Source organism: Bos javanicus, chromosome X, assembly GCF_032452875.1.
Source record: "Bos javanicus breed banteng chromosome X, ARS-OSU_banteng_1.0, whole genome shotgun sequence".
Lineage (NCBI taxonomy): Eukaryota > Metazoa > Chordata > Mammalia > Artiodactyla > Bovidae > Bos > Bos javanicus.
In genome coordinates this window covers 92,871,143-92,890,281 of record NC_083897.1, presented here as the reverse complement: position 1 = coordinate 92,890,281, position 19,139 = coordinate 92,871,143, and the positions used below count along the sequence as shown (strand labels likewise).

Genomic DNA, 19,139 nt, shown 5'->3' with positions numbered 1-19,139 from the left:
CTGCAAAAAAAAAAAAAGCCTGCTAAGACTTTTATAGGGATTATGTTGAATGTACAAATTGGTTTGGGAAGAATAGACATCTTAACAATTCTTAGTTTTCTGACCCATGAACAAGGTGTATCTTTCCATTTAATTTGGTCTTCTTTCAGCAATATAGGTATACAGGTCTTTCTGTCAGATACATTCCTAATTCATACTTCTAGATGTTACTATGCTGAAATTTTAAAAATTTCTATGTCCAATTGTTCATTGCTATATACAGTTGCTATATATAATTGTTTTGTGTATATTGATCTTGTATCTTGCAACTTGGGGAATTATTAGTTCTAGTAGTTTGTTGTTTGGTAGATTCAATTGGATTTTCTACAAAGAGTTACATCTTCTATAAAAAATAAAGTTTTATATAACTATAAAAATATAGTTTAACTCCTTTCCCATCTGAATGTCTTGCCTTTTTTTCCTCTCTCTTTTCTTTTCTTATCTGATTGCACTGGCAAGAACCTCCAGTACAATGCTGAACAGAAGCGATGAAACCAGACATCCTTGTGTTGTCTCTGATGTTGGAGGGTAAAACTTTCAGTCCTTCACCACTAAACGTAGTGTCAGCTGTGGATTTTTTGTAAATGCTCCATGTCAGGTTGAGGGGTTCCCTTACATTCCTAGTTTTTTCTTTTTAAATCAGGAATGGATATTGGATTTTGTCAAATGTTTTTCTGCATTTATTGCAATAATCATACGGGATTTGGAGGGGGATTGTTAACATGATGAATTGCAATGACTGATTTTCTAATGTTAAGTCAGTCCTGCATTCCTGAGACAAACTCCACTTGGTTATCTTTCAAAATATATTGTTGGATTTGATTGGATAAAATCTTGTTTACAATTTTTGCATTTCTTGAACTTTCACTTTTGACACTTTCCTAAAATATGCCTCCCCACTAAGCACTTACTTTCAGTATGACTCACTCCTCCTGTTCATATCCTCTAGATTCTGTCTGAGATAGTTACTAAGGCTGGGAATTTCCCTAAACTCAGAGGGGGCCCAGAAGAATTTAGAACAAAGACTGAAAGCATTTCTGATGTGGTCAGTCCTACCTCTGAGAGTGTGATTCAACTCCTGACAGTAAACTTGCTTTCCAACAGACTCATGTCCTCAACCTGAAGAGCCATCACACCCTTTAAAAAGCCTCTCAGTACCTGACAGCTTAGTTCCAAAAGAGAATTATTAAGTGCTTAGGAAATCCCTTACCCTAGATTGCCTCCCCTGGTGGCTCAAACAGTAAGGAAGCTGCCTGCAATGCAGGAGACCCGGGCTAGATACCTAGGTCAGGAAGATCCCCTGGAGAACAGGATGGCAACGTACTCCAATATTCTTGCCTGGAGAATTCCATGGACAGAGGAATCTGGCGGGCTATAGACCATGGGGTCGCAAAGAGTCAGACACAACTGAGCGACTAACACTTACTTACTTATCCTAGATTAAGCCTCACTATCAGTGATCCCCCATTTGGTATTGTTCTGGTCCAATGAGGAAATAGCCAATGTGGGTCATCTCTCAAGAGGGGTTTACCCTTCCTGTTTTCCCATTGAAGAATCCTAAACCATTCTGACTGCCTAATGAACTTGATATCCCACAGCCTAAAGTACCCAAATAACCCCTCTAAATTCCCAAATTTGTGTTTTTTGAGAATGGTTTTCATTTCTAAGAACGCTTACTACCTGCCAGTCTCTAAACACATTAGATACATTTACTCATTTAATACCCTCAATAACTATGTGAAGTAAGTACTATTAGTATCCACATTTTTATAGAAGATAAAACTAAAGAATATAGAGGTTAAATGACTTGTCCAGCTATGAAATGGCAGATCTAGGATTTGAAGCCAGGCAGTCTGGAATACTGCACCACCATGCTATCAAGTGACAAATGTGGCACTGACGCATGCTTCACAGTAATGGAGCCCCTCCCTCAATATCATATAAACTCCAAGTCTTCAGAATATGTTATGTTTTTGGTATCTGTGATGCCTCTGGCCACATCTGGTAGCCAGTAAGTTTCTCCCTGATACCCAAATACACATACTTAGAAACAAAAACTATGCAAGGAAAAGAACACTTTTTTTGAAAGACACTATTATTTAATGTCCTCAGAGTGACAAGAAAAAAATACTGCATTCATGAAGCAAGATCAAGAAGCTATACAAAGAAACATTCAAAGAACAACAACGATGAAAAGCCCTTAGAGTTAAGCAACAATCAAAGAAAGATCTTCAAAACAGCCAGAGAAAAAGAACACCTGAAAAAAAAAGGCAAACTGACAGCAGACTTCTCAACAGCAACAGTGGAAACCAGAAGACAGTGCCACAGTATTTTATAAGTGTTAAGAGAAAAAGAGGTAATTCAGAATTGGGGACCCAGCAAAACCTATCTTTCAAGAAGAATAAAATATAATAAAGGCATTTACAGATAAATACGGATTCAGACAGCTTCCTGTTAAGAGATCTGCACTCAAGGATCTAAAGTATTTATTTCAAGAAGGAAACTTATCCCCAAAAAGGAGGTCTGAGGTTTAAGAAGGAGGGTGAGCAAATAAAATAGTAAATAATTATTTAAACACTGACTGCACAAAATAATATTGTTAATGTCCATCTAGTATACATGTTAATATCTTCCTTAGAAAAGAAAGAACTAAAATAGTAGACAAACATAACATGTAAATTGGGAGACATTAGTATTTGATAAAATCCTCGTATTGTTTGGGGTGGGGGATTATGATACTATTTAGACTTTACACTGAATATTTATGGTAAATTTTCTAGACTAACCACTAGAAAATCTCTGGAGGGACTAATCAAGAAAGAGAGAAAAGGCACAAAATAAATAATATGAACAACATAAAAGATAAAGCAGAAATTATACAACAAGAGGATACAATTAATTTGAGAACTTAGATGAACTGGACCAACTAATTTATTTACTGGATGAGCCCTCTAATAACTTTGACCAGACAAATATGGTAGATGACCAAAGGTGCAAAAATCCTAAAGAATTTATTAGCAAAACAAATCTAGGATGAGTAAAAAAAGATTTAACATAAGATGAAAATGTTGGGTTCATTCCAGAAATGCAAGAGCCAATTAACATTAGAAAGCTCCTGTAACAAGGCAGCCCTGTGGCTCTGAGGGTCCAGCTCAGTCCTCTTTGTTAGCCTCAGAGAGAGGGGGAAGCTAAAGGTAGGTCCCCTGGGGAGGGGGGAGTCTCTTGAGAGGGCAGGCTGGGGAGGGGTCCGAGGCTTGTGAAGGCTCCCACCTCGCATATATACCCTGTTACAAGAACATACTCTGAGGTAGGTGCAGTAACTTCATTTTACTAAGGCTTTTAAAAAGGTTAGGAAACTTGACCAAGGTCCCAGTGTTTGTAAGTAGTTGAGCTATAATCCAAATCCAGGTTGGTCTGGATCTTCAGCTCATGTTCTTAACCACTAGGCCATTCTCCCTTTAATACCGGTGTTCAGTAAATGGTGGTCAGGTGCCAAGTACCTCACATATGCTTTAATACCCACAACTATTCAAGGTGGGTATTCAACTCATTTTACTGATGAGTAAACTGACACTTAAAGAGAGGACAGGTGACATGGCTAAGGTCACACAACCAAGATATCGGGGCTCCATACTTTGAAACTGGGCTTGCCAGACTCTACAACTAACTTGTTCTAGATTATTAGAGGTATGAATTAATCCTAGAGGAGGTTAACCCTAACGTCCGAGAACAAGATAGGCAGGCCCTGTCCATTCCCTAAAAGATGAACAGTCTTTATGTCATGGTTGATATCAGGAGTCATAAAAACTCCTCTCCACGAGATCTCTATACAAGTTGTTGAGGGAGACTCCATAACCTCCAGGACAGTGGGAATGACCCCAACCCCAGGGGAGGTACAAAGGAAGCAGGTAATATAAACACTATCATCTATTTAAGGAATACAGGAACGTTGGAAGCTGGTATGGACAAGTTTGAGGACAGTCGTGTCCAACCAACTTTTCATTACTTTGCTGGAGTTTACAGATTAGCATGTCAGAGGAGGTCACAAACTCCTCATGTCAGAATTTTGGTCTCCTAGAATGATCTCACAGAAAAAAAGGTGAACACTGAATGCAATTAGACTGGTGTACAGCACATTGTTTCCCATCTTTGGGCCTTTGCATGCTGTACCTTTTGCCTGGACTGCCTTCCTCTCCTCTTGCTAGTCATCTAGAAGATTCCTACTCATCTTTTTTAGAGTCAGTTCACGTACCACCTCTTCCAAGAAGCCTTCCTTGGTACCCTGAGCTGGGTTGTGTGTTTGATAGGGGCTCTCACAGTCTCTTGTATCGTCACAATTACTGCACTGACCACTGCTCTGAGTTGACGGTTCTGTGTCTGAGAACACGCCTGTTCATCTCTGTGTCCTCAGTGTGGGACAGGAGGCCTGATACATACTAGGTGTCCAGTCAACTTTGCTGCAGTGAACTTATAACTAGTTGGCTGGTTAAAACCAGTGTGACAATGATTAATGAACTGATGTTGGCCCAGAGAGGGTGTCTCTAGGGGCATGCCACAGGGACCTGTGTGTATTGACAGCATTCTGATGAAATCAGTGGGTTACAAAAAGCCAGGGGAGTAGGCCACACATTAAACAGAATTAGTATCTAAACAGTCATGGGTAGACAGAAACACTGGAGCCATGCTGGCCCACAAGGGGGTTAGGGGAAAAGCCAGGATTAAAACCTCACAACCTGTTGTAGCCTTTACAATGGAAAAAAATTTTCTGAACTGAAACTTACCTCCCTGAAGTGTCCACCATTATGACAGCACTTACTATGTTCCAGGCTTTATACCAGCTGCTGTACCACCACCCCCAACCTAAATACTACAGAAAAAGTCTAATGGGGGTGATCTGCTTGGCCTGGGGACCAAGAAACAGTTTCTCACAGGCTGGAGAAAGGAGGATCCTAGCTGGGACCAAAAGGCCTAATGAGAGCAGCGGCTTTGGTTTTCACCAAGTAAACAGGTAGGCATGACAACACAGCAGTCTGAGGGCTGTTTGAGAAAGAGGCTGGTTCACCTTCAAGAGCCCAGGGTACAGAGCCAGTCATAAAGATGGGGTCTTGTTACTACCCTATCAACTCTGAACCTGCTTCTCAAAAGAATCCAGAAGCTATCCTCACTGCTTTTTTACAGCCCCTATCCTTCTGAACAATGACACTCGAGCTCCTCTGCATGGCACGAAAGGCCTTCATGCCTAGTTGAGTTCTCAATGCGTTTCTCCCTCTATCCTCCACATTAACTCATTCATTAATTCACTCAGTTTATTCCAAAAATATTTATTGAGTGTCTATTAAATATGACTATACACTGTTCTTAGCACTAGAGAGACAACTATGGACAAAACAAGAGTCCTTGCTTTGTGAAGTTTACAGTCTATTGTGGAGAGACAAACACTGATCACAGTAAATAAATACAATATATCAGGTGGTCATCAGTGATTTGTAGAAAAATATAACATAGAGAAGGATAAGGGTATAGAAAGTGCTGGTGAATGGGGCTATTTTAGATATGTCAGTCAGGGAATGCTTCTCTAGGGAGGTGACATTTGAGCATACTGGAAGTGACTGGGTAAGTCATCAGATTATCTGGGAAGAAGCATATTCTAGATGTGAGACTAGCAAGTATAAAGGGTCTGAAGTTGGGAGGGCGGGGGTATCTGACATGCTTAAGGAACACAATGTGGTTGGAGAACAGTGAGTAACGGGGAGAGTGGAAGATCAGAGAGGTGATGGGAACCAGGTTGTGTAAAGACTTTTGGGCCATGGTGAGGGCTTTGGCTTTTACTCTAAGGGAGCTGGGAGCTATGGGAGAAATTTGAGCAAAGGAGGGACATGATCTGATATGAAATTTAAAAGAATATCAGAGAAGAACTAGTAATGGTATTAGAACACTGGGCAAAAGAAAAAAAAATCCAGTTACTAAGAAAACAAAAAGGCATACAACAGAGGATATGTAATCCAACTGTACTATGTAGTTGGATGTGAACAATATTTATAACACCATACTTAGAGAGACAATGATTACTGGTTGAATAATAATTGTATAAAATGTTTAAAGAAATAATAAATGCAATCACAAACATGAGCAAGCAACAAGAGATTAGGGATGACTGGGAAGATTAGAAAGTGAAATACATGAAGTTTGTATAAGTGAAAAAACATAATTCTTGAAATAAAAAACTCAGTGGACAGATTAAACAGCAGATCAGACACAGTTGAAGAGAGAATCAATAAGCTGAAAGACATAGCTGAAGAAATTGCCTAGAATGAAGTTCAGGAAGACAAGATAATAGAAAACATCAATGAGACATTATGAGATATGGAAGATAGAATGAGGAGGTCCAAAATATGACCAACTGAATTCTGAGAAAGAAAATATAGAAAGAATGGAAGACAGGCAATATTTGAAGAGACAATGGCTGAGAATTTCCCAGAAATTATGAAAAACATAAACCCAGAGGCATGAAGAACATCTCCAAAGTATAATACTAAAAAAGAAATACATATGTAAACACTGATAGAATGAAACTGCAGAATCCCCTGAATAACCACCCCCCAAGAAAAGAGAAAAAATAGCAATTAGACAGATAGTGGACTTCTAATATTACCTATAACAAACTATGTTTTAAGAATGAGAATAAACAAATTCACATATAATAAAGACTAGGAGAATTTAACACCAACAGACATGTACTGTAAGAGCAGTTAAACACTGTAATCATAATGAAGGAAAATGATCCCAGAATGATGTCTGAGATGCAAGAATGTACGCATGTAAATCCAAACACATACTATCTAGGTAAAATATACTAATGATGTTATATTAGTGAGGTTAGGGGAGAAAAAGGAACAAACAAACATACTCAAAAAAATAACATGTAGTTACGACAGGAATAACTAGAGTTGAAGGCTTCAAAGGTTCCTGAATTCTTCAAGAGGGAGGTTAAAATACTGTTCAACTTTAAACCTTGTAAGTTAAACATGTATGGTAAAATTTCAAGGATAACCACAGAAAGAATGGGAAAAAAATTGGCAAATTCCAAAGAGTAGGAAGGAAAAAATTAATCAAAAAAGCAAACAAACAAATTTCAAAACTATAAAAGCAGGCAAAAAAAAAGAGAAAAATGAAGCATCAAAAGGCTGGTAGTAGGAAATAGAGGTTAAAAAGTATGGTGGTAGAAACAAGTCAAAATATATCACAATAAATGTAAACAGACTAAAGTCATCATTAAAAAAGAGATCATTAGATTAGACTTTTTAAAAGGTCCAACTATATGCTATTCCCAAGAGATATAATTACAGTATAAAGGCATGAAAATGTTGAAGAGTAAAAGGATGGAAAATTATATAACACACAAATCCTAACAAGAAGAAAAATTTGTGTTGCTATATTAATGCAAGATAAAACAGACAGGAAGAATGCATCATCAGGAATAGAGAGGGTCATTACATGCTTACCAGGAATATATAACAATTCTTAATTTGAATATTCCTAATAAAATACTCTCAAAAATAAAGGGAAAAGAACTACAAGGAGAAATAAACAAATCACCATCATAACTGCATATTAATATACCTTACAATTATTGGTATATTATTATCCAAAATTCAGTTTATATATAGAAAATGTGAACAATACAATGAACAAATTTGATAACAGACTTATATAGAACTCTGTATTCAACAATTAGAGAACATACAGTCTTATAAAGCACATAGGAGACATTCAAAAATATTGATCACTAATAAGCCATAAAACAAGTCTCAATAAATATCAGTTTTTAATCACACAGATCACATCCTCTGACTATAATGCAATTAAGACAGACTTCAGTAACACAGAGATAAATTTTAAAATCTCCAAATATTTAGAAACACACTTCTATATAACTCGCAAGTCAAAGAAGTAACCATGATGGAAATGCTGAAGTACTTGGAACCAAACAGTAACAAAATATGACATGTTTGAACCTGTAGAAAAGCAGTAGTTAGAAGGAAAGTTATGTCCTTAAATGTGCAAATAAGAAAACAAGAAAGGCTGAAAATTAATGAGCTCAGTGTCAAATTTAAGAAATTAGAAAAATAACAACAAAATAAATCCAAAAAATGTGGAAGGAAGGAGATCAAAAAAGATAAGAGCAGAAATTAAAGAAATAGAAAACAAAGACAAAATAGAGAGAAGCAACAAAGCCAAAAGCTGGTTCTTTGAAAAGACTAATAAAATAGACAAACCTCTGGTGAGATTGATCAAGAAAAAAAGTGAGAAGGCACAAATTACCAATATTAGCAATGAAAAAGGAGACATAACTACAGATTGTATACAGCAGAAAATAAAAAAATAAGGAAACTTTATGCCAGTAAACTTGAGAAGGCAGACAAAATGGACCAATTCCCAGAAAACTATAACTTAGCAGAATTGATTCAAGACGAAAAAGAAATCCTGACTAGTCCTGTATTAAATGAAGCAATAGATACAACTCTTTCTACTAAAAAACAAACACAAGAACAAAAAATAACAGGAGACAATTTCCCAGTTGATAAGTGGATGACAGGTAGGTGAAAAAATACTAATCCCCTTAGACCTGGAGTGTCCACACAGGACCTAAGGCAGTGGAGACCCTAGGCAGGCCACTTCTCTCTATGGGCAGCCTCCTGTTGAGATCCTTAGAGGGTGGCCCTTAGTGAAATGGGGTCTGACAAATCCCTTTGCAGTCCCTAAAGGTGGTGAGCATGAATGACTAACATCCAGCACTCAGTTATAGCACTGTGCTAAGCGGGGCCAATGAGGAGCTCTAAGACTTGGACAGCCTCTTCAGTAGCCAGCTTCTGTAGTCTTCTGCTCACTGAGGACAAGGGGCCCGTGGAGCTGCTGGAGAAGTCTGTGTTCCAGTTGCCAAGAAATACCACACACGACCCAAGTTGTGACTGGATGGGGTGGGGCTGGGTGCAGGGAGGCCAAGCAGAGGCTTCTGGAGAATGTAGCTCCAAGGAGAAGCCCTGAAACTGTCTTCACGATATCAGATACTTCTATCCGTTTGCAGCTGATGAGCCCTTTTAATGGTGTCCAAGCTAGCTGCAGGGTGATGGTTCTAACAATGATGCATGTTCTGCAAATAAGAGCTTCATCATTATTTTGAAACAGTTAATACAAAAGAGTTCAATTGGATCTGAAATCTAATCACATTATCACAAGAAATTTTTAAAAATATATTTGTCAGTGAAACAAAAGCTGTTAGATATCATTTCACTTGTTAAACATTTTTAAACAACTTAGAAGTTGGTTTTAAATACTTTATCACCTAATTGTACAAAAAAAGATTTTTACTGATGGTGACTGTTAAGAATTTGAAGAATACTTTATTAAAAAGTCTTGATCAGGATTTGTGTGTAGCCATTTCAAGCATAAAACTTGATATAAAATAAACATGTTAAGGAAGCAAATTTCAAGTTTTAAATTAAAAATTTTGAAAATATTTAAAGTTTAATATTCACTCAATATTAAAAATGAAAACATCAGACCAAGGTGGTTTCACAGGAGAATTCTACCAAACAGATCATTCCAATAGCATCTTCCAGAATATTGTAAACGAGGGAACACTGACTCATTCTATGATGCAAGCAGGACTTGATGCCAAAAGCAAATAAAAACAGCCTGAGAAAGGAAAATCAAAGACTGGTTTAACTCATGAACACAGATACAGAAATCCTAAACAAAATATTAACAAACTGAATCTAGTATCATATAAAAAGGAAAAGATCATAACCAAGTTGTATTTGCACCAGAAATGCAAATGTAGTCTAACATGTGGAAAATCTATAAATGTCATTTATCACATCATCAGATTATTGGAGGGGAAAAATATAATCATCCTAAGAAACAGAAAATGTATTAGATAAAGAATACAATACCCTTTCATGATTTAAAAACAATAAGAAAAACTTCTTATCATAGATGAATAGTATGCTGCTGCTGCTGCTGCTAAGTCGCTTCAGTCGTGTTCAACTCTGTGCGACCCCATAGACGGCAGACCACCAGGCTCCCCCGTCCCTGGGATTTTCCAAGCAAGAGTACTGGAGTGGGGTGCCATTTCCTTCTCCAATGCATGAAAGTGAAAAGTGGAAGTGAAGTCGCACAGTCATGTACGACTCTTCGCGACCCCATGGACTGCAGCCTACCAGGCTCCTCCGTCCATGGGATTTTCCAAGCAAGAGTACTGGAGTGGGGTGCCATTGCCTTCTCCAAGATGAACAGTATAGAAGTTGTTTAATCTGATAAAACCTGTAGGAATCTACAGCAAATATCATTCTTACTATGGAAAAGTCAGTGTTGTTTCCTCTAAAATATCCAACAAGTTAAGAAAGCCCACGACCATCTTTTCTATTTGCCATTGTACTGGCGGTCCTGGGCATCTCAGTAACACACAAAAAATAAAAGCATGAAGATTGGAAAGGAAAAAACAAAACTGTCATTATTAATAGCTGATATGGCAGTCAACATAGAAAACACAAAAGAATTATATAGACATCTCAAAAGGAAGCAGGGCTCTTTGAGAAATGGTCAATTCTGGGGTTGGGGTTGGGGCAGGAAGATAAAAGACAAGTAGAGAGTATTTTGTAGAGCTGGCAAATAAGGAAGTACTTAAAAACAAAAGGATGGGGGCCATGTCAAAGGAACACAGAAGCCAAACTAAGAGCCTCCAGTAGCTAAAGCTGGAACAATATGAGCCACAGGACAAATAACAGTATTGGATTTATAACTCAAATTATTAAACAAATATATATCAGTTCATACTGACATAAGCAAGCAACTGAATAAATAAGTAAGCAAACAAATAAAGGAGAAGAAATAAATCTTTTTTATAGAAGAATTCCAGATACTATATGTAATTACACCCCCTTCCAGAGGTGGAGCTTTATTCCCTTCTCCTTGATGGTGAGCTAAATTCTTTCAAAGAAAAGACAGTGAAAAGGGAAAAAAATAGCAGCTTTATAGTGGAGAAATCTGGCAAACACTACCTTAACTAAGTGGTGAAAGTCAACCTCATCAGGGATGTCATAGGGATATCACATACTCCTGATATGATGCGATGGAAATGGCACTTGAACTCCGTGGTATTCTTTCCAAGACCAACCCCAGTCTAATTATGAGGAAAACTTCAGACAAATCCAAATTGAGGGACATTCTATAGTACATCTCAAAACTGTTAAGGTTATAAAAAACAAGGAGACTAAGAAACTATCATAGACCAGAAGACACAAAAGAGACATGACAACTTAAATGCATTGTGGTATTTGGAATTGGATCCTAGAACAGAAAAAGGACAATAGTGAGAAGACTATATAAAGTCTGAAGTTTAGTTAATAGTCATATACCAATGTTGTTTTCTTAGTTTTGATAAGCATATCACGGTGAAGAGTATACAGGAACTCTCCATACTGTTTCTTTATTTACTTTTCTATAAATAAAATTCTTCCAAAATTAAAAGTTTGCTAAAGGTAATGAAAGTTTAGCAAGATGAATGGCTATAACAACAATATAAAAAATCAACTTCATTTCTATACACCTGCAAAAGAGATAAAACATATTAAATAACACAATCTCATTTATAGCAGCAGATTAGAAATGAGATTTATAAACAGATCTCATCTATAAAAGTCATAAATAACAAGGAAAAAAACTAATACAAAATATGCAAAAACCTATGTAGAAAATTATAAAGCTCTACTAAGACATTCAACAATTTATTTAAAATGAAAGGATATATCATGTGTAGAGCCAGGAAGAGTCACCATGATAAACACAGCAATTTTCTTCAAACTGATCTATAGATTTACTCCAATTCCAATGTTTTTGTAGAACATGACAAGCTCATTCTGAAATGTGTTTGAAATAACAAAGGGCCAAGAATATATACTACTACTAAAGAAAAATAGGATGGGAAAATTTTGTTCCATTAAATACCAAGACTCTTTATGAAGCTAAATAATTAAAGGTAGTGTAGTACTGATTCAGGGGCAAAAAGTCGGCCAATATCAGGGATCCCAGAAAAAGACCTACACAAATATGAAACTTGGATGCATGACAGAAGTGGCACTTCAGATCATATCCATGGGGGCAATAACACAACTGGCTTTCTGCCCTATGACTCGTATCACACAAAAATCGATTCCAGTTAGATTGAGGACTTAAAAGTGAAAGGTAAACCTTTAACTTTTTATTAGAAGAAAATAAAGAATATCTTTATGACCACAGGTTAGGGAAGACAATACACAAAAAGAACTGGCTACAGAGAAAAAGTTGAATTGTTTAACTCACTTAAAATTAGGAATTTCTACTCATGCAAAGACACCATAAAGAAAAAAAACAAGGCCACAAACTGAGAGAAGATATTCAAAACATGTAACTGACAAATGATGAGTAGTATCCATGGAATTCTCCAGGCCAGAATACTGGAGTGGGTAGCCTTTCCCTTCTCCAGGGGATCTTCCCAACCCAGGGATTGAACCCAGGTCTCCTGCATTGCAGGTGGATTCTTTACCAGCTGAGCCACAAGGGAAGCCCAAGAATACTGGAGTGGGTAGCCTATCCCTTCTCCAGCGGATCTTCCCAACCCACGGATCTAACCGGGATCTCCTGCATTGCAGGTGGATTCTTTACCAGCTGAGCTATGAGGGAAGCTAAATAGCTAAGACTTTTCTGTTATTCAATAAAAATGATAAAAATATCCATTTTTAAAATGGGCAAAAGATATTAACAGTCGTTGCACAGATGAAACATGTATGACCAATAAACATGAAAAAGTGCTCTACCACATTAGTAATTTGAAAAATGCTAATTATGTCCACAAAGACTCACTATAATGACAAAAATTTAAAAGTGGGACAATATCAAGTATTGATAGGGTGTGTGTGAATGAATGGGACCTCTTATAAATTGCTGAAAGGTGTGTAAATTGGTAATAACAGTTTAAAATACATTTTGGCATAATCTTGTCAAGATGAATGTTTATAGGTCTTATTAACCAGAAATTCCATACATAGGTATATGTCTTGGAAAAGTGAGTGTGCAAGTGTACCAGGAGACATGTACAACAATGTTCATACTAGCACTTTCTATAAGAGCAAAAGCTAGAAATGATCCAAATGCCCCTCAACATGTAAATGGATGAATAGTTTGTTTTGGGGTTACCCAGTGAAATATTATACAGCACTGAGAATGAACAAGTTACAGCTACATGCAAAACAGGTGAATCTTGGAAATGCAATAGTGAGGGAAAAAAGTAAGTCACAGAAGACCACACATAGTATGATACTAGTTTTTTATGGATCTCACAGCCAAGCCAAATAAACAACATATTGGTTACACATCTCCAAAAATATGAATAAAAAATAAAAAAGAGGGAGATGGTAGGGAGGTTCAAAAGGAAGGGGATATATGTATACCTATGGCTGATTCATGTTGAGGTTTGACAGAAAACAATAAAATTCTGTAAAACAATTATCCTTCAATAAAAAATAAATTAAAAAAAATAAAGAGCAAGGGAATGTTAAATATAAGACTTAGGAGAATGGTAATTTCTGGCAGAGGGTGGGAAATGGGACAGAAAATGACACAGGGATAAATGCTATCATTAATGTTGTTCTTGGGTGGAGGTAGAGTTCCTGGGTTTTCATTATTATTGTTATCTTTATAATTCATGTACATAATGTATATATTCTTTTATTATATGTCTAAGATATTTTATAAGAACAAACACAGAATGGGAAAAGAGTAGGAAGAAATGAGTAGGAAGAATGATTTCTCTTTTGAAGAGTTTTGTTGTTAGAGAAATAGAAAAATAAATTCATATTTACAAGGGGATGTGGGACAAAGAGAGTTTTACATTTTTTAAAGATGGGAGCAACAGGAGATCGATGTAATGGCAGTGAGGACACTGATAAGCCAGCTATTCCTCTTAAACAATGAAAATATGGGCAAACCAATCAGTTCAAAACTCTGGCAATTAACAAGGGCATAAAATGAAGTGAAAATAATTGATCCAAAAGAAACAACTAAATGATGGCAAGATAGCAGGTTCTGTGTAACATTTTTGTGTGTGTGACACTTTAATTTGTGACTATTTCTATGCCCCCTTCCTCTCCAGCTAAGTGGTTCAGTACGCAAAGGTGAATAAATTTCAGAAAACATAGATGCCTTGGGCGGGAATTTAAAAGGAAATCATGGAGAATGAGACAACTATAGAGAACTTTGAAAAGCTCTGACATATTCCAGGGAATCTAAAGAACTGTCCACAAGAAAGCCAGGAAAGGAGAGGGCCGAAGTCATGACTTCTGGCTGACTGTGAGGCTCTGTGTAAACAGAAAGTGAGAACTCAGGTTACCTTGCAATCTGGCTGAAATTTGAAGGCATGCCTTCTCACACAGATCTCCTTGGCAGAGGGTGGAAGATATACAGACAAGACATTTAAGGAAATCTGACCAATCACTGGCTGACCACCAAATTATACTTACCAGGTGTGACCCCTAGGAATCCAGGTTTAAAAATAAAAACAATAATAATTTAAAAAAAGCCAGCAGAGAACTCAGAGGCCACATAATGCAGGGAATATACAATCCACAGAATTAGTCAAGAAAAGTTGCCAAATGAATGACAACAAGAAAAATAACAACAACCACACAACACATGTGCACACACGCGCACACACACACCGGAACAATAAACCTTGAGGGTGGAAGAGTTTGATACTAGAATTTTTAGAGTAGAATATCTAAAATGTCCAATTGTTGACAAGAAATTAGGAGACATACAAAGAAACAGCACAGTATGTTATATATACAGGGAAAAATGCAGCCAAAAGAACATGTCCCTGAGGGGGCCAATGTTTGGGACTAAATAGACAAAGACTTTAAATAAACTATTATAAATATTTTTTGAAGAACTAAAGGAAACCATATCTAAAGAAGGAAAGTGTGAGAAGACTGTCTCACCAAATAGAGAATATCAATAAAGAGATAGAAATCATTTAAAAAATCAAATAGAAAATCTGGACTTGAGGAGCTTCCCTGGTGACTTCAGTGTAAAGAATCTTCCTGCCAATTCATGAGACACAGTTAGATCCCTAGTCCGGGAAGATCCGACATGCCACGTGGCAACTAGGCCCATTTGCTACAACTGCTGAGCCTGTGCTCTAGAGCCAGTTCCCTGAAACAAGAAAAACCACTGCAACGAGAAGCCCGTGTACTGCAACTAGAGAAAGCAAAGAGTAGCCCCCACTTGCTGCTAGAGAACACCCACACACAGCAACGAAGATCCAGCACAGCCAAAAAAAAAAAAATATACATAAATAATTTTTTTTAAAAGAAAAAAAGTCTGGAGTTGAAAGGTATAGTAACTGAAATAAAAATTTCACTTAGAGGGGCTCAACAATACATTGAGCTGGCAGAAGAGGGAAAGGATAACTGATAGGTCAAATAGAGATTATCCATTTTTGAAAAGCAGAAAGAAAAAAGAATGGAAAAAAAAGAAACAACGTCACACACCTGTGGGACACCATCAAGTGTACCAGCATACACATAGTGGGAGTCTTGGAAGGAAAAGAGGATGAGAAAGGGGCCAAAACATCACAAATTTGAAAGATACCAATCTATATGTTCAAGAAGCTCAAGTAGAATAAACTTGAAGAGATCCACACTTAGACACATACAGAAACTGATGAAAGTCAAAGACAAGAGAATCTTGAATGTAGCAAGAGAAAAATGACTTAATGTATATAAGGGATACTCAATAAGATTAATAGCTGATTTATCATTAGCAACCATGGATGCCAGAAGACAGTATAATGACATCTTCAAAATGTTGAAAGAAACAGATGGAGAATTCTTTATCTAGCTAAACTGTCCATCAAACATGAAAAAAAGTTATAAACAAAAACTGAAAGAATTTGTTACTAGTAGACTTATCCTACAAGAAATACTAATTTAAAGCTGAAATGAAAGCACACTAAATGTTAATTTGAAGGTAACTACACAGGTATTATGACAGAAAGTATTTTTGTTTGTAACACTTTTATTTTCCTATCTGTTTTAAAAGACAACTACAAAAGACAAAGACAACTACATAGACCAATAATAATAAAACTGTGTTGGCAGGCTTATAGTGTATAAAGAGGTAATTTGTTCGATAATGATACTATGAAGGAGGGAAGAGGAAACAGAGGTATACTGCTGCTGCTGCTAAGTCACTTCAGTCGTGTCCGACTCTGTGTGACCCCATAGACAGCAGCCCACCAGGCTCCCCCGTCCCTGGGATTCTCCAGGCAGGAACACTGGAGTGGGTTGCCATTTCCTTCTCCAATGCATGAAAGTGAAAAGTGAAAGTGAAGTCACTCAGTCATGTCCGACTCTACCAGGCTCTCTGTCCATGGGATTTTCCAGGCAAGAGTACTGGAGTGGGATGCCATTGCCTTCTCCGAGAGGTAAACTAGAGCAAAGCTTTTACATACGAATGAAATTAAGTTAGAATTAACCCAAAGTAGATTGTTTCAAGTTAAGACGTAATCCTCAGGGCAACAACTAAGAACTTAACTCAAAAATAAATAGTTAACAAGGAAATTAAAAATTTATAATAGAAAATATCTACTAGATACATAAGAAGAGAGGCACTGAAGAACAAGGGAACAGAAAAGACATAAGACATACACAAAGCAAGTATCAATCCTTCACACTCTTCTAAAAAACAGGAGGAAACACTTCCCAATTCATTTTATACAACCTGTATTATCCTGACACCAAAATCAAACAAAAACAAGAAAATTACAGACCAATATCCCTTATGAATACAGATGTAAAAATCCTCAACCAAACACTAGCAAACCAAGTTCAGTTACATATAAAAAGTGTTAAATAAAATGACCAATTAGGATTTATTTCAGGAATGCAAAGTTAAGTTTACTACCTGAAAATTAATCAATGTAATGTAACATATTAGTAGGACAAACATAAACTCCACAGGAACATCTCAGTAGATGCAGAAAAAGCATTTGACAAAATCCAACATCCATTTGGATCATTTACAGAATGATCTCTGTTCATTTCCTAGGCAAACCATTCAATATCACGGCAATCCAAGTCTATGCTCCGACCAATAATGCTGAAGAAGCTGAAGTTGAACGGTTCTATGAAGACATACAAGACCTTTTAGAACTAACACCCAAAAAAAGATGTCCTTTTCATTATAGGGGACTGGAATGCAAAAGGAGGAAGTCAGGAAACACCTGGAGTAACAGGCAAATTTGGCCTTGGAGTACGGAATGAAGCAGGGCAAAGACTAATAGAGTTCTGCCAAGAGAACACACTGGTCATAGCAAACACCCTGTTCCAACAACACAAGAGAAGACTCTACACATGGACATCACCAGATGGGCACACTGAAATCAGACTGATTATATTCTTTGCAGCCAAAGACGGAGAAAATCTATACAGTCAGCAAAAACAAGACCAGGAGCTGACTGTGGCTCAGATCATGAACTCCTTATTGCCAAATTCAGACTTGAAGAAAGTGGGGAAAACCACTAGACCATTCAGGTATGATCTAAATCAAATCCCTTATGATTATACAGTGAATGTGACAAATAGATTTAAGGGCCTAGATCTGATAGATAGAGTGCCTGATGAACTATGGATGACGGTTTGTGACACTGTACAGGAGACAGGGATCAAGACCATCCCCAGGGAAAAGGAATGCAAAAAAGCAAAATGGCTGTCTGAGGAGGCCTTACAAATAGCTGTGAAAAGAAGAGAAGCAAAAAGCAAAGGAGAAAAGGAAAGATATACCCATTTTAATGCAGAGTTCCAAAGTATAGCAAGGAGAGATAAGAAAGCCTTTCTCAGCTATCAATGCAAAGAAATAGAGGAAAACAATAGAATGGGAAAGACTAGAGATCTCTTCAAGAAAATTAGAGATACCAAGGGAACATTTCATGCAAAGATGGGCTCAATAAAGGACAGAAATGGTATGGACCTAACAGAAGCAGAAGATATTAAGAAGAGTAGGCAAGAATACAGAAGAACTGTACAAAAAAGATCTTCATGACCCAGTTAATTGCGATGGTGTGATCACTCACCTAGAGCCAGACATCCTGGAATGTGAAGTCAAGTGGGCCTTAGGAAGCATCACTACGAACAAAGCTAGTGGAGGTGATGGAATTCCAGTTGAGCTATTTCAAATCCTAAAAGATGATGCTGTGAAAGTGCTGCACTCAATGTGCCAGCAAATTTGGAAGACTCAGCAGTGGCCACAGGACTGGAAAAGGTCAGTTTCATTCCAATCCCAAAGAAAGGCAATGCCAAAGAATGCTCAAACTGCCGCACAATTGCACTCATCTCACACGCTAGTAAAGTAATGCTCAAAGTTCTCCAAGCCAGGCTTCAGCAATACGTGAACCGTGAACTTCCAGATGTTCAAGCTGGTTTTAGAAAAGGCAGAGGAACCAGAGATCAAATTGTCAACATCTGATGGATATTCGAAAAAGCAAGAGAATTCCAGAAAAACATCTATTTCTGCTTTATTGACTATGCCAAAGCCTTTGACTGTGTGGATCACAATAAAATGTGGAAAATTCTGGAAGAGATGGGAATACCAGACCACCTGACCTGCCTCTTGAGAAACTTGTATTCAGGTCAGGAAGCAACAGTTAGAAGTGGACATGGAACAACAGACTGGTTCCAAATAGGAAAAGGAGTACGTCAAGGCTGTATATCGTCACCCTGCTTATTTAACTTCTATGCAGAATACATCATGAGAAACGCTGGGCTGGAGGAAGCACAAGCTGGAATCAAGACTGCCAGGAGAAATATCAATAAGCTCAGATATGCAGATGACACCACCCTTATGGCAGAAAGTGAAGAAGAATTAAAGAGCCTCTTGATGAAAAGTGAAAGAGGACAGTGAAAAAGTTGGCTTAAAGCTCAACATTCAGAAAACTAAGATCATGGCATCCAGTGCCATCACTTCATGGGAAATAGATGGGGAAACAGTGGAAACAGTGTCAGACTTTA

At 37.3% G+C, this 19,139-nt stretch overlaps 1 protein-coding gene across 4 annotated transcripts in view; it reads right to left on the bottom strand.

Moving 5' to 3' along the window:
- LOC133243374 (palmitoyltransferase ZDHHC3-like) overlaps positions 1–19,139 on the bottom strand; it is a 60,973-nt gene that overhangs the window by 29,879 nt on the left and 11,955 nt on the right. Inside the window, exon 3 of one of the 4 annotated variants that reach the window (XR_009735061.1) lies at positions 5,345–9,735. The exons of 2 other annotated variants lie outside the window; for them this stretch is intronic. The gene's annotated coding sequence lies outside the window, so the exon portion shown is untranslated. Of the gene's footprint in view, positions 1–5,344; positions 9,736–19,139 lie in introns of those variants that run through there. One more of the 4 variants, XR_009735059.1, reaches the window with a different exon arrangement.